At 41.8% G+C, this 26,451-nt stretch overlaps 1 long non-coding RNA gene across 1 annotated transcript; it reads right to left on the reverse strand.

Moving 5' to 3' along the window:
- Positions 1-1,670: 1,670 nt before the first annotated feature.
- LOC117496179 lies at positions 1,671-25,610 on the reverse strand. The gene is made up of 4 exons (XR_004557245.1): positions 25,430-25,610; positions 14,349-14,461; positions 4,672-4,778; positions 1,671-1,969 (listed from the first exon to the last, which is right to left on the reverse strand). It is a non-coding gene; the product is annotated as an uncharacterized LOC117496179 (long non-coding RNA).
- Positions 25,611-26,451: the final 841 nt, after the last annotated feature.

A 26,451-nucleotide genomic window follows, 5' to 3' on the forward strand; every position in this document is an offset into this window, starting at 1 on the left:
TGTTTCCGTTTTATTCTTTGGATCAAAAGAGCTGCTTCTACTTTGTCAGTTTCTGTTTTACTCCTCCCTCTGAAAAGCTTGTCATTTGTGAGCAAAAATAATAGTGACTTCAATCAAAAACCAGTTCCTAGCTGTGACACGTCACCCAAGCTCGGGCCAAAAAGCACAGTCCTTGCTGCGAGGGACACTGCTAACTCGGCCTCTCTCCACTGTCCTGAACAGTGATTTGAGTGACAGTGTTGGAATTGACAGAAGTGGATGAGAAGTAATGTTGCTTTATAAGGTCTTCTCTGGCCGCAGGACGAGGGTGACAGCATACAAAAAGAAAAGATCCTGGACACGCAACCAGAGAGAGAGAAGGGCCCTGAGCTGACAATGTGGCCCTAATCTGAATGACAAGGTCTGCACATTAGCCCTCAAACCAGCCTGTGCTGGGTGTGGGGGGGGGGGGGGGGGGGGGGGGGGGGTAGATGATGAGGCAGCTAAGGGGGGAGAGGAAGACGAAGATAGAGAGTGAGAAGAATGAGAAGAGACAGGGGTGGGGGAGGAGGGAGAGGGCAGGCAAGGGTGTCCTTCCTTCAAACATGCTGGCCTTAATGGCACAGACAGCTCTGACATTTAACCACTGAATCATTTTTAGATAAGTGGATGTGGTAGTTTGTGTGGGGAGAGCTGTGACTTGTAAAGATTTCAGGAGGCGCTTTTATGGCTAAATATAAAGAGCTTTGAATAAGACAAGTCAAACGCTAAGGAATAATGGTGTTCACAGAACATGGACAATCTGCCTAATGGCTAAAACAACTTCAATTCACGGGTTGATAGAACAGAGGAGAAGCAAGTTGGTGATATAAAGAGGTATTCAATTGCTGTACCAGTTGGAAAAATATGTGCAGGACCCGTAACTGATAGTACTCAATTATTTAGTCTTGAGCACTAACATAACTGGAAGTTGGTATGGTGAAGCTTCGCAGTAGGAAGCCAAAACGGCAATGGGCATCACTCAAGGTGGAATTAGTGTGAATGTGACACAGATAAAAGCCAATATGCTGAGAAAAAAAGAGGAATGTCAAACCTGCTCCAAGGTGCGCTAACAAAAGAAGACTAGCAGAACAAGTTTGTGTAACGGATACTGTCAAAGTGTCACAATTAGTACCAGGACACTGTCAAAACACCTCAGTAATTTCAGAATGACAGATCATTCTGGAAGTGATTGAATTACTCCTAAATAACAAAAGAACCATCGCCGCTCGACATTGAAGAAGCGTGTGAATGTGCTGTTCTTTATTAATGTCAAAGGATATCCTTTCATCAACTGTGGTGAAGGGAGAATATTGGGCTAAAAATGTGACAAAAGGAGGGGATTTTTGTGCTACCTTTTGCCAACGTAAGAGCATATATTTTTGCTCTATTCATCCATCTCACTTGGTCTATACATTTGTAAGAGATCTGGGTAAAAAACTAAAACTCAAAATGTCCAAAGCCTGTTTTGTAAATGTAGGCTGTGCTGAATTAGATGCCTCTTATTGCATCAGTACATTTGTCTTCACGGCTTTTTTTTTCTTCATGTATCTGAAAAAGTTCTTAAAAATAAAAATCTTTCTGGGAGATTTTCATCAGACTCAAAATATTTGGTTTGCAAGAAAAACACTTAAGTGGAATCCTCAGTTTATGTGTGTCTCCCCTTCATTCTGTATGTCCCTCTCCCTTTCTCTCCCTCTCAGGAGGGGGAGGACATTCCTGGCGAAGGTGCTGTGAGTTGTTGCTCTCTGCCTGCAGGTAGAGACCGGCCTCCTCCTGTCTGCCTGTCTACAGATATCATACCGCGACGTGATCTGTTTAGCTGCCTGACTTAATGCTCACCTGCTCATGTGCCTCCGGCTCAGTGTGTGTGTGTGTGTTTATGTGAGTGTGTGTTGACTTTTTCTGTCTCCTCACAGCTGGAAAGGCGTCTTCCTCCATATCTGCTGCCCTGCAATTAGAGACACAAAAACACACGGAGAAAAGATATATAGACTTTTACAAAACTGACAAGATCTTACTAATTCAAAAAACTGATCTAATATATCTTCTAGCAAACAATAAACAGTTTACAAGAAAATGCACACAAGCTGGGCTGGAGAGAATGAGGCTGATTATGATTATAGTAATTGAGGGAATGTAAGTGAAGAAGGCTGTGTGCGCACTGAATCATGGACATGAAACCCCCTAACATTTGAAAAGAAATTACCATAACTAGAAATAATGTGCATTTCTATCTAAGTTCAAAGCATTTGAATCCTTAGAGGTCCTTTGTACATCTAAAAACATAGAAAAGGGGGTTGAATCCCACTTGTGCAAACATTGGCTGCTTTTTCTCTGTTAAAATGCTTTGGAAGCCTCGTGTGCCAAGATTAATATTATGTTGTATATTTTTAAGTTATTTCATCCTCAGGTTGTCACGGCGCTGACAGATGCAGGCTGACGTGTACAGCCACGCTCACAAAACACACACGGACACACTTGAGTAGGGTCTGAGTCCAGCTGGAGGTGGTCTCCTGCCAAACCTGCAGGCAGGCTGACTGTATTCATATTCATCACACACACTGATTGGAACTGACAGGACACCCCCACACACACACAAGTACACACACAGTGATTGGAACTGACAGGACAAACACACACAGATGGGGAAAAAGAATCTACTGGTGAGCAAATCAATATTTCAAGGGCAATCTGCTATCCTAAAAAAAGATATAACAAGAAACCCTTTTGCCACCTCTACTGCATTATTATTTTTCTGCATTTTTTTATCATCCCATAGGAAATCGGAACAGTGCGTTCATAAAAGGAGGGCCATTGAGAAAAGAGATATAGAAGTAGGTGTGAGAGAGTCAGCCACAATTGGATGCAGACTAGCAGCAGTGAATAATGTCATGAGAGAGGAGAGCAGACTGAGGAGAACAAGCGAGAAGTGAATAATGGCCAATAGGCTGGGAGAGCGACATGAGCGAGAGAGATGGATGAAGAGTGCCGCTCTCTCTCTCCCACTTGCTCAACCACACACACTCACAAAGCAGAGACTCCGCAGGGCGCCAAATAATAACCTTCCTTGTCATTATCATCGCCCAGCCAAACCGCTCTCCACTCCTCCTCCTCCCCCCTCCGTCTTCAACACAATCATTGCCCTATCGTTTACAGTGTGCTGCTAAATGGGAACATCAATAGACACATCCATTAGCAGTGCAAGTCCTTTCCTCTCTGATTCTCAAGTGCTTTAATAGCCGGCACACGCACACACACACACTCTCATGCCGCACCTCGGCCGACTGTTAACCAAACTAGCCCTGCGCCGGATAAGCCGAACTGATGGAGTGTGTCATTAAAGCCGGTTAGTAACACGGTTGCTGTGAGGGCGGTGCTGCCATTTAACCTAAAGCTGGAAACATCTGGTTTATTCTTTTATTTGCTTCTCTAGAATTACTACTGTTATTATATCCATTAGTAATACATTAATAAACACTTATTTGTATAATTAAAGGACATTTAGGGCACAAGACCACCTTTTTAACCTTTGTCTGAACTTGAGTAACTGTACATCAGCATGGACAGCTGTTTTACAGTTTAATGAATGAATAAAGAAACCCTGCCCAAACCAATCTAAAACAGTAGCGAAATGAGGAAAAGATACGAAGGGACAAGATGGGCAAACAGAGGGAGTGAGAGGGAGGGAAGGGTTTCCCACAATGCCGCCTCACGCACTGTAATTTCAGCACGCATGTTTTTTTTTGGATGGAGGGGCGAAGCAGGACGCTGGGAAGCAGTGGGAGGGGGCAACTGGGGGGGGAAGGGGGGCTGGAGAGGGGGGGGGGGGGGAGGGGGGGGGCGGCCGGGAAACTGGACGGGACGCAGGAGGGGGTGGGACGGAAAGAGAGAAAAGAGGAAGCAGGCGGGGACACACACACACACACACACACACACACACACACACACACACACACACACACACACACACACACACACACACACACACACACACACACACACACACACACACACACACCACACACACACACACACACACACACACACACACACACACACACACACACACACACACACACACACACACACACACACACACACACACACACACACCACACACACACACACACCACACACACACACACACACACACACACACACACACACACACACACACACACACACACACACACACCACACACACACACACACACACACACACACACACACACACACACACACACACACACACACACACACACCACACACACACACACACACACACACACACACACACACACACACACACACACACACACACACACACACACACACACACACACACACACTAAACATGGCCGTAGACACACAATTAAAATAGCATTGAATAAATAAAAATTTGCTCCAAAATAAGTCACCCCCTTTTTAAAAAGTCTATTTACTAGCACCAATATAGTATTTTTTACAAGTTAAATAAATGAATTCAGCTAATTATTTTTGTATTAGTTAATTCAGAGCATTTTGGAATAGAAGTCAGTATCCAATTTGTCTTTAAACTACTAAGAGGAGAACATAGCGGTGGATAATGAGTTTGTTTCCTCACATTCACACCGTTACTATTCCCCTAACTCGGTGGTCTCTGATTCTTACCGTAACAGGTATGTGTGTGTGAGGCAGGGTGGGGGGAGACCGCAGACAGACTCTTAGTGCCGCTGCATGTGTGCGCGTTTGAATTTGTGTCTCCTTCATGTCTGGACCTGGACAGAAAACAAACAGAGAAGAAGAAAGCACAGGATAAATTCAGGTGTTGTTTGGTATACCATGTTATTAAAATGTCATACACACACACACACACACACACACACACACTCTTTGATGTGCACTTCAATTATTCAACAGGACAGACTGATGTGTGTAAGCGTATTAGCTGTAAGTCGGCACTTTCATGTCATATGTTCAACAAGCCCACTCACAACTAAATTCCTATTTACACTCTGGGTGGTCTTGAGAAACAATGACAAGCAGCCGCCGTGTGTGTACATTATCACATGATTCTTCTTATAATAAAAAACGTTTGGACCTAGGCTGAGTGGATGAAAGCCAACTACTGTGATGCCCAAGAACAAGAGACGCTCTAACAAAAACATATGGAATCAGCCTTTGAAGCCAATTTGTAAAAACAGACCTAGATAAAAGATGCCAAGAAGTGATTGCGTGTCGCCACGGCTTTTATGTCTCTTCTGATAAAGCTGAAATGTCACTAATGTGCTTCTTCGTGGGGCCCTAGCCTAAATAAAAATAATGTCTGTGTTTGACATGCCCACAGCACGGTGAGGCTGGGAGTGATGAGACAGAATGAATTATAAAAAAATAATTTCTGATCGTAACATCTAAAGTTGACCAGATGGTATTCATCTTAACCTGAAAATATATTGAATATACCAACAAAATGAGATAACTGAGAGTCGATGACTTTCTTTCAATGAGATGTCAAAGGAAAAGTATTATAAAAGGATAAAACATTTTCTATGTGTATGATGTGTGTCTGTTATTTGAAAGGCTAACGCTGCACTTTTTCTGCCACCTTTTTTACCCTAGCAAAAGAAAAGAAGAATTGGAGAGGGAGAGGGAGAAGTCAAATGGGGCTGCAGATGGTGATCCTTCTTATGTTTCTTGTTATTATCATTACTAGTATCATTAAAATACATGACTGTTTTTCCATCATAGTTATTCTCCCCTGATGTTTTCTTTGATTCGAGGGCCATTTGGTCTCCCATGTGACTTATGAGTGCAACTGTGTATTCTGAAAGCTGTGGGTTCATTTGTAGTCAATAAGCACATTACAATTACTGTACAAGACTGACATATTCATCACTTTAGTAACTACTTCTGCCCTTATTTATGTCTTTGAGCACCTTGATGTTCGTAGTCCTTGTAGTCGAAGGCTGTCATAGTAGTCGAAGGCTGTCATAGTCCTCTTTGCATCAGGAAAAATGTTGTCCTTGGCAAAGTCTACATTTGCTGTTTTAGCATTTATGTTCTAACCAGTTTTATTTTTGGTTTTGTGTAAACATTGTAAATATGGGAGTCTTAAACCTTTAATGGGATCCAGGACAAGTTTGACGATCCTAAACTACACATTTCTGTGTGTCTGAGTCTAAGGCCAACTTCAACCTTGACATTTGATTTGCAGTAGTAGTATGTTATGCTCTCATTAATCTTCTTTTTCTTTCATATGTCATGCAGTGAGTCCCATGTATATTTTTAAACAATCTAGATTCAGCTTTATGAAACACTCACTAGATGGCTGTAATAAATGGAGCTGAAAATGTCCTAGAAGTACAATCTTAAAACCTATTTGCAAATGAAAAACATCACACAAAGAAGAGAAATCTTTCCAAAGGGTTGTTTAAATGTGGCTTGCTAACACAGTGAAATATTGTTCCTCTGAATTCCTCTCACCACTCAGAGAAAGAACAATGATTGACCTTGGCCAGATGAAAAATTGCCTCAATTGTTAATACTTCACTTTGATGTTAAATACAGTAAAACAGTGCCGCACAGGAAAGCTGCTCGCCACAGCTGAAGGAGAAATTAAACCTTTTATGCTGCTTAAGAACTGCGCCCCTTGTTTCTCTTTCTAAAGTCCCACTCTGTTCAATTGCCTGCATCTGCCAGAATATGCAATTTACTATTTCTGTCTTGCAGAGGAAATGTATCCTTCAGCTACTGCTGCTTTTGTACGTAGCTTCCTACAAATGCTAGGTTTTTATAACCACGTCCTGCGTAATTTCTCTCCTACTTCTCCATTTCTCTCTCATTGTTTTTGCTCTCTCAAACTCCCATCACTCCCTTTCTCTGCTCCAGTAAGCAGACTTGCTGAACCAAGGGAGGGGACCTCAGTCATTAGGGTCCCGGCACTGAGTCACCAATTCATGCCCTCATTAACAGATCCATGTGCTGCTCAGTACATGAAAAAAAGACAGAGGCCACCCACATTTTTAAGCCCCCTCAAAACAAGATGCAACAATAAAAGATCTGTGTTTGGCTAAATGAGCCAATTCATGTGAACGGAAAATAAGAAGTTGCAAATTAACAGATGTTTGTGGGTTCCATGGTACACATGGTGTTTATGTGTTCACATTAATCAGGATTGTTTGAAAAGGATTGACTGGTCTGCAGTTTTTGTTCTTTTTCCACAAAATAAAGGAAGCCTTGTATAATTTACGTTTGTTTGGAAGTTGGTCAGAAACAATGTGTGTAAGCTAATTAGACATACTTGATGTTATAAGACAGTATGTTGTAAAAATAATATTTAATCCTGCATATCCAGGTACCATTAAAAAACACGTACCTTCAAAATGGGAAAAAGATCTTACAATTGGGTTCTTTGAGCTAAATATGTGCACATTGAAAAAATATCTTAAATAGTAGGGATGTACATATTTCTACGGTAACGGTATATATAAAATGCTTTTTTTTTTTACATAAAGATCAGCATGAATCTGTAAGATTAAGTAAGATTTATCACATATTAAGGAATCCAGATAAATAGACTGATGTTACATTCCAAATGACTAACTGTTTAGTGATCTCTACGAGTGTACCTACATGGATGTTCTGTACCCACTGTTCTGATCAGTTCATTTGTTTGGTCTGCTGTGCTATCAGACATGGATACAAGTGACATGACTGTTTGCATTTTGACCTTTAATGTCTGAACATATACTGATCTTTGTGCTTTGTCTGTATATGTCTGTTTTCTAACAATATTGTACCTGTTTATAATAAAACTAGCACAGGCATGTAGAGCTAGACCACCCATAGCAGTTACCCAAACACCCTCCTTACTCACAAAAAAAAGAAAAGAAAGTCACTAGTCTTAATTATATCCATTCTCTGGGCGTGTCTTTCTTCCCAAAACAGACATCTGAGGAGCCCCCCCCATCAACAGGCCACAAACCTCAGCGAAGCCTTATGGAAAGAACTTTTTGATGGACACATCGGCTTTAGATGAAAATAAACCTATTCAGTACTTTGTGGAGTTATTTTTACTGAGGTTACAAAGACAATTTGACTTTATATCATTGACTGTAGGATTATCTCCTCCTGTACCCTGAGACCTTTAAATGATCCCAGACTTTTACAGTTCCTGCAGAGGTGGTTTTGATAACAAAATCTGCAGGACGTAATACAAAAGTGGGTGAGTTGTTAGCCATATCAAAAGAGGTGGTATGAAATGCCATCAATATCAAAATCTGTATAAAGCCAGACCCTTGGATGTGCGCGCACACACGCACATTGTAATAAAAAGGCGTCTGCTCATGGGAGGAGGTTGTTGTGACTGCCCTGTTCTTTTCATGATCTATAATCAAGCTGGCAGTACGAGGGGGGCAACAAAGCGGTGTCCGCATCGAGAAAATAAAGACATAAAGAGATAGTCTACAGGCAGGACCACAGCAGCTATCTGCCAGATACATCCTCCTAGGGCTTTGATCCTCTGCCAACTTCTCTCTTTGTTGTTTTTTTCAACTACTGTGATGTTTAGTTGAGATGCAAAGAGATTCCAAGCGTCCACTAAGGAGGACTCCTAAAATCTGTAATGCTGCAAAAAATAAAAGCACCATCCAAAAAAAGCAAATTTAAGATGGACGAGGCTAAAAATAAACAAAATGGCCATCACCCTGTCTTCCGTTTCCTTCCTAATCTTTTCAAAATGATATCCACCAATGATCAAGGGGTTAATCTGCGTCTGTTGTATTTTAGTGACGATGCTATCGAAGGCCATTTGTTCCAAGCTGCGAGGCTAATGACCCTGAGCCGACGCTTGGCGTTTTGGCCGGAAGAGCAAGGGAAGGTAAGTAACCTCATATATTCTCGGGGGCTGAGCTAATGAGAGGGAATGGGAAATACGAGCTACGGTCCATCATCTACTTAGGACCCAGACAGCAGTGCCGTCGTCCTCCCGTAAGTATGTGCACACACACACACACACACACACACATACACACACAAAAACCCTAATAGGAAACCCAACCATCCTCCTCCTTTTGCACCTAATATTACGCCTGTCTTCTTAAGTAAATGCACGATGTGTAGCGTTTTGTCATCAATAAGTCAATACCACATTAATTCCGAGACATTGGTATTATTACAAGGAGTTCCATCATCAAGACAGCTGGAAGCTTCCTTTGGCCTTTTACCTGCAGTGTGTACATGTTGTCAGTCAGCTGATTGCGCAAATATCCTGCATTTTTTGGGAATAAACCACCATTAATCTTACAAAGATATGAGATTAAAAATCCAACACGTTACATTAAAGTGTATCGATTGCTGTTGAGAAGTAACCTAATTATTCTTAATAATAAAGGCCAGTAGAGGTGTGCATTTCAACATCAGTTTAAGGGTTGTGTGCATTCTTTATCGTTATCGAAAACAAAGTGGGTTCAGCTGAGTGTAGATGCCAAGGCAATGTGAGGCTGAGTGAAATCTGCTGTGATGGGAAAGCAGCAGGGAGTCCACTTCTCTGCTTTCATTTGATTCAAGTCGAGCCTGGCTGCGTCTTTCACTCCTCTGGCACGCACACACAAATGTATGCGTATGTTTGTGGAACAAGTGAATGGGTGCAGAAATATATACTATACTGCATTCTGTGTAGATGTATGTGTGTGTATACATGTGTTTGTGTGTGACAGTAATACCTCCAATGGCAGACTAATGATAGGTCTTATCGACTCCCAGCAGTGAATGCAGGCCTTTGTCTCCTCTCGGGACGCATTATGGAAAGCTTAGGGGGCTGCCTTTGACTCCTTTTCATTCTCCCATCCACTGATAAAACCCAGCAGAAAAAAGGCGACTGTTATACAGCTCCTGTAGCGTGGCAAGTTGAGACACCTCTTTGCCCCCTGCTATCAAAATAAGCAAAAGTTGTTCGCACGGCTCATGAACTCAGAATAAGTCACTGACAAAAGATAAGAATGTACTCTGGAATTTTCCTTCTCGAAAACAAAAATCACAATGCCTGAAATTACCATTGTTATTATTTTTCTTATATACAGCACATAGGATGTCTAGATGAAAACCACAAAATGCCAATGAAAAGTGGACAGTTAAAAGGTCCCATGTCATGGCCATTTCTACTGATCATATTTCCATTGTTGAGGTATACTAAAATAGATTTAAATTGTGCAATTTTCCAAAATCACATTGGTTTCTCATACAGCCTCTCTGTATAGTATGTGTATTCACCAGGTATTCACTCTCTGTCCTAAACGGCTTGTTGGAGCTCCTGCCCCCCCCTCCCTGTGAGCCCAGTGTGCTCCGATTGGTCGGGACGTTGCGAAGCTCGCTGCTGCGAGGAGCGGACAGGTTTCCGGGTCGGCGATACAGCGAGACACAGCGAAACTCATCCTGAGCACACACAAAAACTCACAGCCGAAGTAAAAACAATAAGTGTGGCTTGATATTGAGTAAGAAAAAGGTTTATAACGCTGTGAGAATGGGTCTGCGGAGAGCATTTCTCCGCGATCCCAACTCGTCTATTACCAGCGTTCAGGGAGCGCTATGCAAGTCAATGGGGACTCCCTGTTAGCCAAGGGATCCTGGTGAGTGAGGTGCTCCACGGATTGGTCCATTTGGGTATTGACACGTCACAGAACCCAGGAAGAAAACAATGGAAAATGAGAAATCTCCAACGAGGCGTTTTGGGGCAGCATAGACAGGTCTTTTCTGTGTTAGAGTTTTACTCGCTACAGGGTGTACTTTGAGGGTTTTTGACTCTGCAGACCGTTTACATGCATAAAAACCTTCATAACACACAAGGGGACGGGTAATAACCGGAAAAGCATGACATGGGACCTTTAAGGTTTACAAATACAATTATTATGATATACAAACTATATTAAAGTTGTATTACTTTCGACTATATGGCATTGTTGTTGTCATTTCAATTTGTTTAAGAGGTTATGTACTCAAAGATTAAAGGATAGAAAACATTTTTCTTCTTTTGGTGAAAAATGTTATTTTTCCATCTACCCACAGCATCTGTCACAACTCTAGAATCTGGTTAGCCTACATATACAATATCTGAATGTAGTTAAAGGCTTTCATTTTGAAAGGGACTTTTTCATCTGCTATCTTTTATAAATCATGCTCCCAAAGATATTGATATTAATTGCGTTTTCCATTCAAATCAATCTGCAGTCATGTTTACAATGATTGGAGTTTCACAGTGTCAACTATATGCAGCTTTCCTCTGCCTCTGAAGACTTTAGTAAGTTACTGTGCTTACTTTAGGCTTAGGCTGGGCAGGGTCCCTTAGACAAGCAGTCTGTTTTCTTTTCCAATGAGGGCAAGCATTACTTTTCACGTTTTACAGAGTTCTGCATAAAGCTCATTTGGTAAGTGTAGACATTTATACAGTAGTACTGCCGATTCAATAAAAACTCTATATTCTTTCCTTTTTTCTCAATGGGGGATTTCCAGCAATGGCTCATAAATGACTTATATTTTTACTCTCCACTCTCGGTCTTTAATTTTGTCCTCTTAATCTCCTTTCGGTCTTTCTCCATTTACCTTTATTTTCCAGCCAGAGCCAGGTAACTCTAAGGGGTTCAATAAAGTACAGGACTTTTCCCTCTCTCTGTATTCACATTCTTGACTTACATTTTAAGCAAAAGAACATTAAAAGACACTCAAACATTTATTGAAATGCTCATAGCAATACAAAAAAGACATGATTGGCAAGCAGAGAGAATTTAGAGGCCTCATTTAGAAGGCAGCTTGGGGCCAGACTCCCCCCATCCAATCCATCAAAGCAATCTAAGACATTCGAGGCATTGCTCTATTGGCCCTCACCCTGACTTCTGTTTATTTCATATTTCTCTAGTTTCATAGTTGTTCTCTCCTTCTTGGTTCTCTCACATGGATAATTATCTCATTCTGACTTTGAAATCATCTCCACCAACATATCTTTCCCTTTCTCATTTATTCCTACACTTTAAGAATTTGTGGCTGCCCACCATTTTCTTTCTCAGTTTTAATTTCCTTATCTCTGCCCCGTCATGCCCATCTATCCATTATCCATCCATCTGTCCATCGTTCTATCCGTCCATCCATTTTGAAACTGTTGTGGCTTCAAACTCAATGAAAGCTCTCGTTATAATCTGTAATCCTCTGATGGTTGGTGGGTGTCTTGGCTGAGGGGGGAAAGGCTTTGATAGAGGAGCACTCTGTTGTGCTACGCTTTCCTTTGTGTGGACACAAATGTTAGCATTTTCAACACTTGTCCATCAGGCTTTTATGCCTGTTCCCCAACTAGGGTGTTTTCTACAACCCTCATCATTGTAAACCATCAGCATAATTTGCGGGTAGTTTTGTGTGAGCGTGAAACTGCCAATTACTCGCTCTGTCCCTGCAGTCATGCAGTGAATCAATACGAGTTGACGGAGTGACTCATTTGCCTGTCATTTCTCATATGCGTTTTTTGAAATATGAAACCGTGTGACACATTGTGGCTTTAGCCTTGTAACCCCACCTTTGTATACACAAATGGACACTAAAAGTGTACCACAGTGGTTCTAGAGTCCAGTAGCTTTTTAAAGCCAGCTTAGACAGACTTGGCTGCTCCTGAAAACCCTTTTTTCCCCCGGAGCAAAGGGCAGACACACTTGAGGAAAAAGGAGGGAGAAGAAAGAGCAGTGGCATGTCTTGATTCTTGCTTACAACATCCTCCATCTTTTTCCTTTCACGTTTCCCCAGAGTACGTTTGCATAATTTGACCAGTTCCAAACACGATAGGGGTTGTGTGTAGCTGTACAACTTGTGACTCCACTAATCCCTGTTGGTTGAATCAAAGGACGAAAAAAAGAAGGCTGTTCTACCTTGAACGAGTTCAAAATTCACCTCCATTTAAAAACAGCTTTGTCTTGGGTGATTTGGACAGAGATTTTAAATGTAGGGAATTCCCACCATTAAAACATTTTTTTTGGCCTTTGTAAGTCCCTTGGAGGGTAGATTCCCATTTTTCTTTCAAACCATCATCCTGGGCCACGACAACCCTGACAATCTCTTTTATCATCCCCTGTCTTTTAAAATGCTGGAACTTTGATTGGTGGTTATGAGCAGTAGAAAGATGGGAGCACACATTAACAATGTAAGTACCATAGAGAACTGAATTTTGAAAATATGAGAAACTGAACATTGTATGGCTCAGGCAGACTGAATATAAGTGAGTCAAAGGAAGAAAAGCTAGAAGAGAGAATTTAGTTCGACTGGCCTCAGATGAAATGAAATGAGTTGAGCCAAACTGAAAAAAGCTGTATTGAATTTCTTCTGTCTTTTGCAGAATGTCATTGTGAGATAAAGTTCCTATTGCACAGCAGAAGTTGTAGGAAAAGGACATTTGGACTGGCAGGGCACGCCAGCGAGGCAGTAAGTATTATTTTCTGTCACAGCTTGAATTACATAATTGCCAATGTTACAGGAAAGATATTTAATGTTAATCCTGTTAATGCATTCCCTTTTGGTTGTATCATGATCGTTTCTTTACCTATATCCAAATAAATTGTTGAAGCTTTTATAATCTGTGTTTTAGGGAATGAAGAAAGAAGAGAGGATGACAAGAACTGAGAAAAACACAATTTTATTTTCTCACACCTCTCCTCTTCAACCATCCTCCTATCTGTGTACGGTGGCAGCCATTCTGGCCATGATATAAATTATTTACTGCTGCTTTCAGGCTCACACAGAGAGAGTGAGGAGATGACTCTCTGAGAGACTGCTCGCTTTGGGAACCCCTGAAACACAGTTAAAACAATACGGTGGCTCTTTTCCCAGTTTCAATCCTCTGTTTTGCCTTGTGGCCATGCTGTTCCCCTCAGTGCTTTTTTAACTCCTTGCATCCCGGACATGTTTGACTTTTTTTAATAATTGTAATGGAAGCTGAAAAAAACAATACAAAATGGATTCTCTGTGTTCAGAGGCAACAGTGACGGACTTTTATCCGTTATAACATATTCAGAGTATGTACTGTATGCAATGTTGTGTATATTGCCTATTTAATATCAAAGGAATTACACAAGACAGACAAAAGAGAAGTTGAGGATGCAGTGTACTCAGCCAGGATGGTTGTTTTTACCAGGTGGCTGTGGCTCAACGCCAGGGACACACAAAAAACAAACATAGTCCCATGTAAACACGTAATACATACACACATGCATGAATACACCAAACCCTTCCAGCTGAGTCAGGTGGAAGGGCAACAGAAGACAGAAAGACAGACACACACAAGACAATTTATAACCCCTGGAAAAACTGAGCTCTCTTACCTCTCTTTCATCACCTTTGTCTTTTCTCCATTTCATCTTCTGCTTCCCTTCCTTCCCTCTGCGGTGAAGGCTAACGCTGCTAGCGTTCATTCCGTTTCTTCTTCTGCAAGCTCCTTTAAATGGACAAGAAAAGAAAAGAAAGTGGAAACAAAACCATTAAAAATCGGTTAGAAAATGAAGGTATCAGCGCCACACATAAAAAAAAATACAAATATAATACTCCATTCATAAAAATAGGGCTTGTGGGATTCCAGTTATTGCTGCTAAAATTCAGTTATCTTTCAAAACAAGTTTCTTACTCTCCATGTTGAAATCATGTGTGAACCACATTGGGGAAAAAATCAATGCAGTTAATGACCTAGAGAAGCAAGTGCTTACAGAAAGTCATTTTCGTATGTTTTTTTTTTATCTTCCCAGGTGTTGGGTAACTATTTTAGAATCCAACCTAAAAATCCTGAGCAATGCTGAGCAACAAACACCAGTGTTGTATTTGAAAAGTTGAGCAAGATTCCTCAATGTAAAGAAGAGGTTCAAGTTGGGGTCAGAGAGCACTGACTAGGAAACCAATGGCAAATAGGAGCCATAGAATGATGAATACGTTTGGCGGAATAATTTCCATTTACAGGTTTGCCTAAGTACATCTGCTTGTTACTGTGTCCGATTCATCCTTCAGTTTTTGTTACTGTGTCCGATTCATCCTTCAGTTTTTGTTTGTGGAGGTTAAATTGAGGCGTAAATGTGCTGCTCGGAGAATGGTTTTATCGTGGCCTTACAGCTTCATAAATTGACAGGGTATGTGTTTATATGTGTGTATAGGTGGTGTCTTAGTGCACTGATGAAATTGCTAACAGCTGTGACAGCAGTGATCGTGGAGACACACATACACACCATCTCATTTCTAGCATACAGCTGCACAGAAAGCACGCGGGTTAAGCAAATATTGTACAATGGCCAGGAAACAATGAACCATCCCATCCCTCCCCTATCTCTCCCACTCACACTCACTAACTGTAGCGTTAGTGAGAGTGTGGCAACTGTGTGCTACTGTGTGTGTGTGTGTGTGTGTGTGTGTGTGTGTCTGGATGCATGTGAAAAAAATGACTGGCACTGCTTGTCCTCTTTATTACTGTGAACAGAACAGACTCCCCTGCTCCCCTCCCATTCATTTTAATCTCTATTCTTAGTGATGAACCTCCTCAGTCACACTCTTGCTCCGTCTGTACCGCACCCCCGCCCCCCCCAGCCTGGTGTGTCCACCATCCGCAAAACCCCAGCGAGGCAGCAACAGTGCTCCTTTGTTTGCCCTCCTCCCCCTCCTCTCTTTTTGCCCCCTCGCCCTGCCCCGGACGATGCTGGTTGGCGGGGACGGAGGCATGCCTTGACAGGAACGCCGGAGGAGAGGAAGGGAGGGAACGAAAGATAGAGGGAGGGAGTGATTGGGGAGAAAAATGTAAAAGGGAGGAGGAGATCATATTGGGGGGGGGGGGGGGAATAGGGGCCTTAGTCATTTTTCAGTCATTCTTTCCTGTACTTTTCTGTCCATTCAGCACTCACATGAGAGGGGCTTCTCAGAGTGTGTTTGTGGGGAGGAGGGGTTGGGTTTGGAGGGACTACACCCTTCTTGAACCCACTGACTGCATCATACCAAGAAACTGAAGAAAGTTGTTTGCAGAAGTTTATTTCTGGTTTTGACTAGAAGGCTAATTATAACACCAAAGTAAAGAAGGAGAAGAGAAAAACTAAATCTGGATTTTTTTTATGCTGTGAAGAACAAACACTCTAAAAAAAGAAAAACATATCTTTCCTTGGCTTTTCCATGTCATGGTTTGAAATGTGTTTGATATTTCAACAGGCAATTTGTAAAGTACACAACTTGTAATTTCTCATTTATGAAAAGAAAATACTGGACCTGCCCACTGAGGTTATTCAAGACATAATTTTAGCCGTTTCATTCTGGTACCACTGCTAGGGCGGCAAACCCAGTTCCCTAATGGCATAAATACTGCTCTTGTAATGGGGCCTGGGGCATGTCTCATTTGAAAGTAGGGAGACAGCAAAGTAGATCAAAACCTTTTCCCCTTGGCCAAAAAAAACGTTCACACACACACAGATGCCCTGGCAGCGCCAAGGCAATCGGATCGTTAACCCCAACTAATCTACAAACATTATGTTTATAGAGATCTTTGTCCAGCTTAGGCGTACGCACAGCCAAGACGTGCTAATTCACTCTCTGTGCTTGTGTGACAGTTATATGTTTTCTTTGTAAGCTATATGTGTGTCAGCACTGCTGTGCATGTCATGTCTCTCAGTGTGCATGCGTGTACACTTGTGTTTCATGGCTGTCTGTGTCTACAGTGTCTACCGTGACAGACAGAGAGAGAACATGACAGAGATGGCAAAAAAAGTGTTTGAGCGCAAGTGCAAATGTGTGCACAAATGTGTGTGTGCTGTGACTGCCAGCAATGCAGCACACAGCCTTGATCTAGACTGCTGCTTCTCTCAGACTACCCGCTGCGTCTGCTTCATCAATCAATAGGACAGATGAAGTCAGACTCCTGCCGCGCTGCGAAGAAAAACTGTGGCTTGCGTGTGTGATTGTGTGTGTGTTTCTGTATGCAAGGAGGATGAATGCCCTCGGGGTGAACGTGGCAGACATGATGCAAAACATTCAAGGCTTCCTGCCCAAACAATAATCACCCACATCAGATTTGCTTTTCTGTACCACTAGAAATAGTCAGACTCCATTTGAAAGCTGACTTACTTAGGCTGATATATTTACAAGTGATTTAACCTTACCTCCTACAACTTCTTCTATGTCTCAGAAGATGTCACACAATAAAGATGTTTCTGTGTGTCAGCTAAATTCAATTGACTTCAATCATTTTCACACCTCTTGAGGTTGTGGGAAGAGATTTAACTACATTTGGAAGCATTATCCACCAAAATCCCACCGAGATTGAACTGATTTGATACTACATACTGCTTCTTCTACAATGTAATATAAGACCTATAAAAAAAAGGACCATTAAACATGGTTCCATTGGTCAAATCAGACTATCACCGTGAATCCAAGAAAACTAAATTACGCACAAACATCCCTTTGATGAAACAAAAAATTAAAGGGCTTATTAAAAAAAATCTGGGTAAAAGGTTTTGGTTTTGGAAAATACTTAAAAGTAAAAAAACAGAAATCAAGTCAACTTGTGATATTTTTGTATTGTTTGAAACATTCCCTGTCAAATAAAAAGCCTGTGAGAATCTGAACAAACGCAGACCATAAACACCTAAAACTGCCACTCACAAGTGCGGGAAGGCTAAAATGTTAAAAATACCTTGTTGGGTGTCATCTCCCGGTGTATTTAATCATCTGCAAAGAAAGGTACGCCCTTGAAGAGGCACATTATAAGCACTTGTATATTGAGACAAAGGGATAAGTAACGATTAGTCATTGCAGTGTACGTTTGTGAGTCAAAATGAGCAGCAGTTCGACTTGAAAATAGCTGAGAAAGAGAGACTAAGTAAGTATAGTGTTGCCATAGTTCACAATTTGATTCAGCATAAAGACATTTTGCCAACCTCTTTTTAGAAATATGGTTTAGCAGTAGAGGCTTTGTCCATGTTTGGATGTGTATTTCTCCTAACATTTTTGTAGAAAAGCATTTGAATACAGATAATTTCAAAACACTTTACTGTATTTTAACTAGTGTTTATGGAATTACAGGCAAGCTGTCAAAGAAACCTTTAATTTGTATTGCATTGAATTTAGGCCCGGATTTAGATTTTTTCTTTTTTAAATGGTCATTAGTGCAATGCAATCAAGACCATAATTTAATTTCACGATTCAAAGTGAAGTAATTAAGATTGAAATTGTACATTTAGCTACAGAAATAGTAGGAAACTAGATTTGGGACTATTTTGTCACTGGGAAGAGGAATGTGTGTAATTTCCTGGTGCTCCAAATGGCCAAGTGGCTTGAATGCAAAGCCACAGCAGCCATTTCTCCCACAGCGCCTACATCCTCCAAAACTGTTTTGGGAGCTTTTGCGTGTGGCAAAACTGTTTTATTTTAATTTAATATAACTTTGGATATTTGGCCATGGCTCAGTGCTCTCTTTGTGAGCCATTGTGTGGAGATGAATGAATATTTCTTCCAAATTTCATAAAGAGATGCACTGTGTAAAACCATAGAAACACCTTTGAGACCATTAAACTACATTTACCCTTTGAGACCATTTCAAACTACCTTTGAGGCACCAGAAATAGGCCTCTTTATATAAACTGCTAAAGCAAGTATTAAGCTTTAGATTCAAGGTAACCCCTACTATACTGTTACACTTGTACAGTATATCACAGATCTTCTTTGATGAATGGAAATATTTTATAACTTTTTTCTTAAGATTCCTTTCAACAGCCTTTACATGAGAACAAGAGTGCATTAGTGATAGCATTGGAACCAATGCCATAACAGCCCATTCTACAAATTAGAAAAAAACTAGATAAGCAAAGATGTAAGATTTGAGAAATCATGTGACGCAATTGCTTTAAAAAAAAAAGTGATTTAGTGTTAGAATAGAAAATAGGCAGCAATGCACAAATAAAACAACATTGTACGAAAAAATTGGCTTTATAGTTTCTCGACCCTAAAATTAAGTTACTTAAATAAAAAAAATCCAGACATGAAATCCTGTGTCAGTTCATAACCCGAGATACCCTAATTGCAAAGGCGCATTGTGTGATTTGACATTGTACCAACGCCTGACGCTCAAACAAAGGAACCGGTGCAGGCCTCGAGGGGGCAGATGACAAACACTCCTAAACCAAGGCCAGACATAATCCCCCCCCCCCCCCCACCCCGCCAACTCCGCAAAACCCCACAACAAACCCACAGCGGAGGGGGAATTATTCAGAACATATTAGGGAGGTGAAGGAGGCCAGGCACTGAGGGACTCTCCCCACTTGGCTGTCCTAATCATCTGAGACAACCTCTCCAGAGGCAGACCCCCAACCAATCCCCTTCCCGCCTACAAACCCCAACCCCCTAACGCATGACCCAGACACGTCCAGGAGAGTTTACAAGGGCGGGCTGCCATGAAGTGGGGAAGCTGACCAAAATGAACAGCCCCCCGGGAGCTGTTCTTTAATTGTCCATCTTCTTGGTCCAAATTAAACAAGCTTGAGCGCATTCAAGTAACCATACTGACACACACCCCTCCCATCACCACCACCACACTTTTAACAGATTGGCACGTTCCATAGAGCATGCCACTGATGCAGAATGATGAGCGGGACCCTATTGTCTCGTTATATTGTCTTCAATTAGGCAGGAGATGATGGGAGACAATGAGAGAAGCATTTGTAATCATGAGCACCCCAAACTCAAGCTGGGAAACAGAACTTCATTATGCCCAATGGTCCCTCGTCGGCGATAAAACCCAGAATATGTTTGGTTCATCCTAAGGAAGTTTTCAAGCATAAATGGCTCGGAAAGAAGTGAGTCACCAGGAAATACTGTAGGGGGTTCTGAAACTGAAAACAAACACCAATATGTGCACTTACCTGAACTCTCATTTTATGCACACTTACCATCATGGTATGTAAAGTTCTAAAAGACAACAAAGAGGGTTTTATTGAAATAAAAAGAGAAATGGAGTAGTTATGAAAATAACCCCCCCGGCTTATACTTTAAGAGGAACAAGAAACGTGGTTCTTTTTGCAGCTTTTCGAGGGATGAACTTGCGAGAAAAATAGTGTAGCAATGATGTCTTTTTATCTTCACATTAATGTTGTACAAGCTTAGCGGTGAGAACAGAGGCTCTGGCAGCAGCGGTGTCAGCTCAGAGCCATCTGTAGAAATTAGACTGCTTTAAGACGGAGAAAGAAAAACTCGAGAGCGCATTATCTGCTTTTACCTGGAGAACATTCAGCTGAGACTTGACTATAACCCGACACATTGCCGGCTTTGTCGCTCACCACGTCATTTAAATCACCTTCCACGGTGGCTGTTAGGCTTTGATAGAACTATCCAACCGGACAAATAGAGCTTTCATAAAAATGTGCAAATGATTTCTTTCAACTGTGATCGCAGCGGTATTGTTCCCCCATCCCTGACCCCCCCATTCCCCCACCGCGTCGTTCCTCTCCTCACAGCACAAAGAGCTAATCTGAGAGGAACACTCGCACCAGCTATGACACATTGTCAAACCAAAACCTGGGTGATTTTTTTTTCTTTAAATCATGTAAGTGATGCATGAGGTAAAAGCCATCATCCATGGAGGACAACAGAAGGGTTAGCGAAGTAGCCTGCAAATGTCTGCCTATACACACTGCGGGGGATTAAACATTATGCTCCATTTTACTCATCTATTCCTTCAGCTGTTCTACCACATGTACAGTATCACAGAGATGCAAAAACGTTTTGGTTTTGCCCCCATTTGCAGATGAAATCAGTCTGCCACGGGTGCCAGTAGGAGGGATATCAGTCAAGTCGAGCAGCCCTAGGGCCAAACAACCTTTCCTGCAAGGCCCCACTCCCTTATCTGATTCCAACAGACAGGGGGAGATGATGGCCATGCCAGCCAGAGCTTTAGATTTTTTAAACTATATCCATTTGCTTTATTGATTGCCCACTCATCTCATTGTATTGCACCGCTAAAAGAGCTCCATACTGTAATGTGATAACCCAGATTAGGATGGCAGAGAGGTGGACTGACACTTATCCTCCGTTTGTCCAAGTCTCCAGCACCGTCTATGGTTATTCTTGTAGATCACCCCTGTCAAGTTTCTCCTTGCCTAGAGCACAGATGACCCCTATCTTTCTAATGTTCTATTATTTATTTTTATAAATGGGAAATGGTAAGGATATGGTCCACTCCTAGGCCTCACATTTTATGAATAAGAATAGTGAAATTTGAAACCAACCATATTTAACATGCACTCATTTATTCCCAAGTGCAACATGGGTAAATGGAATAATGACATGCTACAAAAGCAGTCTGGTTGATGCTAACTGTATTTCTGCAGGAGCTTTCAGCAGCATCGATTTCAGGTTCATTCATGATTGTTTTTGACCACAGGCTAAATGTTAAATTTGCTCATCGACCGCTGTGGACCTGACACATTCCTGTGTTGAACAGCTCCGAGCGACAGTACAGAGTAGGAAGCATCTGCCTCTTTACTCCACCCAGATGGCAGCAGAAAGTATGTAAATTGGTTCATTAACCTTACAGTGCTTTAACCAGTGGGCCATGCAGAGGGCTCGTTCCATCCGGGTTTTCTTGAATTGTATTAACGCCTATTAATGGCATCGCGAAACTTTCCCTAATAGCCTGAGGTGATTCTCTGTTATGTTATCAAACATTGTAGTAATTATACATGACATCCCTCTGATTAACAGTCCTGTGATTATTGCACCATGTCAGATCATCTTTTTTCCTCCTGTTTTAAAGACAGTCATCCATTTTCTTCCCGAGAACATATTTCAAAGGAAGAATAAAGGGGGGTCTTATATGATTGCAACGCTCCCCCACCCCCAACAAGCAGGCTCGGATCTTTAACCCCTGACAATAGAATGGCATGAAGAAAAAAACAGGGGGGTGAAAATGTTGAGCGGATCTGTGCTTTCACATGGCGTTTCCCCCCAGTGCTTGCAGAGTGTGTGAAAAATAAGCTTGCAGTGTGTGTCTGTGAGCGAGCTGCCAGCAGTGAGGTCTTGCACCTGGAGCAGGGAGGAGCATGCAAAGGGTCAAGGGTCACCTCGTGGGCTAAACAGGATTGGAGTTCTCCATCTTCCTAAGAAGGCCAGATGACCCCTGCGGCTGCATTGCACAACCTGAGCTTTTCGCACAGCCCTTCCTTCCCTTCTCTTCTTCCTCTCTCGTTCAGCTCTTTTTTCTTTACTCCTTTGGAAAGGCGCAGTAATCCATAATCCACTCAACTATCAGCGGCTCAATTATCCCTCCCGTTCGCCCATTTTCTCCTCTCGGATGGAGATTCAAAAACAATTAACCTCTTCACGGCTGGGGACTTTTCCCAGGGAAGGGCATGGAGGTAATTGAATGACTCCAACATTTACATTCCTGACCATGACTTCACTCCTTCACGCATAAATCTGGTTACCGTAAATCCTAATCGGTGGCTTTGTGATTGTCCAATGTCATTATCATGTTGTATTAACACGCTATAAAGACAGTATTTCATTTCAAGCGGGATTTAACGGGACAATTTGTTCATGTTTACATAACACCCTTTTGACCTACTTAAACCTTAATATATTGACATCATTTGAAGTCAACTATGTAAACAGATTAATGATTTAGAAAAGTATGCCTTCGAATAACCTCAAATAGTAATAATTCTGGTTCTAAACTCGGAACACCATGCTCTCCTATAGACTAATACAATTACAACAACAACTATTTCACACCAAGTGTCTATAAGCTATGGCGCATCCCCCCACATCCTCAGCCAATAAAATGTTGTCTTCTCGCCCTTCGTTATGGAGGGGCCCCCTATTCATCTCCAGGTAGAAAACCTCAAAGTGTAGGAGGGAAGAACAGCTTGTTGCACCCATTGAGCTTTTTATTACTTCCCCCTTCAAAGGGTGGCAGATGAGGAGACGTCCTCAATCTGTGATACACAGAAAACAAACAAGTTGCAGGATTTTGGTTGAAGCTCTGTGCACATTTTAGAACACTTGTTATTCAAACAATATTTTTGAGAAGATTGCATGGTTAAGGGGAACCGAGAGAGCCCATTCCCCGCTGTTAGGGCATAATCTTTCAAAAGTGGTCATCATTGGCAAAAACAACTCCAAAATAATTTGGCTATATCTACAAGAAACTGAAAAAAACATTACATACAACTAAACTTATATATGTCACACAAAGACTCCACTCCAACAAACCATGTTCCATAAAGCAAGCTAGCTTTCTTATCTAGCTAACCCAGCAACAGCCAAATGATGTAATCCCTAACCAACACACATCGAGGAAACAAAGGCACGTATTCCTCGGAAGACGAAAGACACTCCTAAAGAGGAATTTGTCCATCAAAGAAATTCACATATTTAAGCATTTTACCAACTCCCACCTCTAATTAGTGTTTTCTCCATCCTTTCACTACTTCAGAAGCCATATCGGCTTAAGCCCCAAGTCAAAGCCGCCTACACAGATAGTGACGTGATGCGACAGACAGCGTCTGACGGCCTCATTTAAAATCTGCGATACAGTAACAATGGAATCTTTGAGTAGAATTTTTTTTTTTTAAATGAACTTTTGAAGTTCAAAAGATCGCATTCGTTAATAATGGAATGATGTATTGCATTGATCCCAACTGCATTTTTAAATTAAGGTTTAACATTGTCAAAATGGACATACTTAAAACAGAGAACCCATCAAGCTTGGTAGAACAGAAAAATATCAGCTACAATAGATGAGCCAAGTAGAACCGCAAATAAACCCTAGCTAATTGAACAAAATAGAGACTAAATGAAAAAAACTACAGGCAACATGGCCATAACTATTCTTGCAGACGCTTGCCAGAAAAGCATAGCTGAAATCTCACACTAACACACGCACAGAAGAAGTCTTTGATGTTTCCTCATAAGTGTGTGTATTGCAGCTGTGTGAGTCACCCACACTCCATTCAAGATCCATAGGCTACACAGTGGCAGCAACAGAAGCAGTAGCAATGAAACTGCAACCCTGTACCCCCCAACCCCCACACGTACACGTACAAACAATATAGCGTGTCTTGATTGTGGATGGAGAGAGAGAGAGAGAGAGAGAGAGTGAGGCAGAGGAATGGGCTGTGTCAGCCAGGCCAGGATGGGGTTAATAAAAGAGGAGAAGAAGAAGAAAACCTCAAACAACTGGCTGTGCTCCAGACTGACTGAAACTTCTCTTGATCATTATGTCTAGCCTTCAGGTGTCTGGGTTAGGGCTGACTGTAGGTGGTAGTTAGGTTGAGGGTGGTGTAGATAACACAGCAGCCAGACAAAGAGGGAATGAGAGGGCTGCCTACATACCACCAGCATCAAGGAGAGGGAGGTTATAAAAATTTCATTAGACAATCCTTTGCAGAAGTGACATTCTGTATCGGTTTTCTTTTTTTTTCAGCTCCCCTCCCTTCTCACCCCTCCAGAGCGCCGCCTCAGAGAATGGAGCAGACCGATTTTATAGGTCCTAATTAAGGCCATCTGAAGTCTTTCAAAACATCAAATGGCCCCAGTCCCCGCTCTTTCCCTCTGATTGTGCAGAAATCACGGAAAATCAGAGGGTACCTTTTCTGCTTTCCTAAATGTACCCACATTTTGCAGCAGCCACCCTTTCTACTGTCTTGACCCCACTACCCCCTAATTTCCAATCAATAAAAGGGTTCTGCAAACTACATGACCTAATTGAGTGTCTTTTAAATGTACTGTAATTTGACATAAATGTGTATAGAGGAAGAACTAAAAATAAAAATGCATTTCAGTTTTTGATCTTTGCATGACCTGTGTCTACACTTTTCACTTTTTGTCATATCCTGCATTGGATATATGTCACAAAAGGGTATTGAAGATCCACCCTTATCCTGTCTGGCCGGCTGAAGTGAAGTGCAGCCCTGATTCAGTATGCTTCAAGAACTCCATTTTTTTCCTCTTTCTCTCCTGTCCCCCCCCTAATTGTCCTCATTGAGCCGTGTGGACCGGTTGCACAGCCAGCCTGCCTCGGGTCAGCGGGTGTACCGTGTGCTTTTTATCTATATTCCATGCTATGGCGCTGCGCATAGACAGCCACATATACAATGAGAACATTCACAGAGACGCACAAAGAATGTCGACTGTACAAAATTAACTTTTAGACGACTCAAGCATCAAGTGAAGTCACATGTGTTTAGCAATAAAAGCCTATAGACCGTTTAAAATGTTTAATTCGCCTTTAAATGTAGCCTAGAAAAACAAATCAGAAAGCACACAGCACAAGTGCCACATGCAGTCACGATTTTAAAACTAAAAAATAGGACTAGATTATAAATAAAACGACTTATTTCTTGAATGGTAACAGTAAGTAACAGATAAATATATTATGTTGCCTACTTACGATTCATTTCAGTAACTTCTGGGCGTTATTGTCTCGCTTCGTGACTCTCCGGTCTTTTGGAGACGGAAAAAAGTCTGTTCCTCCAGCGAAGGGGTCTCACTCTCGGCGACAGGCTGGTCATCTTCATCTGATGGTGATAAAGTTTGCATAAGATAACACCTGGTTAAATCTGCCGAGGACAGTGGACGTCCGATTCCGCTGGTGTCAAGTCTTCAGTGATGCCTGCACTCGCCGGGATTGAGTGCTGAGAGGAGAGGGAGCGCACAGAAAGGCGTCATGTGAGCAGGGGAGAGGTGCGCCATTGGCCAATCGGGGATCAGTATAATAAGGCAGCTCTGTACGCCATTGGCTCAGGACATGAGCGGACCTCCCCATTTTGCTGTGCGCAAGAATGCGAGTGCGGCCCACTGTTCATAATTTTCAACAGGGGGGGTTTGGCGGGGGGCAGTAAGTAACAAATTGTTCCAAAGATCTGTTTTTTGTCATCTACCTCCACCAGTAATACGGAAGCCAGAGCAGCGAAATTAACATATTCTGTTTCCTCTCTAAGGCTAAGTAAGGAGAAATGAATGAACATGTCTGGTGAGTCACGTTTTGACCGGCTGTCAACTTGGAGATGTTGGCAATTTAATCTAAATTAGGTTTAATTTGATCTCAACGTTTTCAGCATTATGCCGAAAAGTAAAAATGACAACTAAAAATGGAAGCAGCATCTAGAAATACAGCAAGTGAGCGGTAAGTGTCGTAGAAGTTTGATGTACTGGCAAGATGATTATGCTAGTTTAGCTATCAGGTGACCTTTATCCATTATGGAGCAAGTTCACATAGACTTTTGGTTCAATTGTCTGATATTGCACTGATAGGTCTTTGTTGTGCTTGACTTTTAAATATTATACTGTTACCCCAACACACAAACATACAGGCCTGTCTGATTTGAATGTGATGTAACAGACATACAGCTTCAATTATATTAATATAAAGAATCTTAACAAAGGAATCATCATGACTCAAATGCAAGGAAT

Source organism: Trematomus bernacchii, unplaced genomic scaffold (assembly GCF_902827165.1).
Source record: "Trematomus bernacchii unplaced genomic scaffold, fTreBer1.1, whole genome shotgun sequence".
Taxonomy (NCBI): Eukaryota; Metazoa; Chordata; class Actinopteri; order Perciformes; family Nototheniidae; genus Trematomus; species Trematomus bernacchii.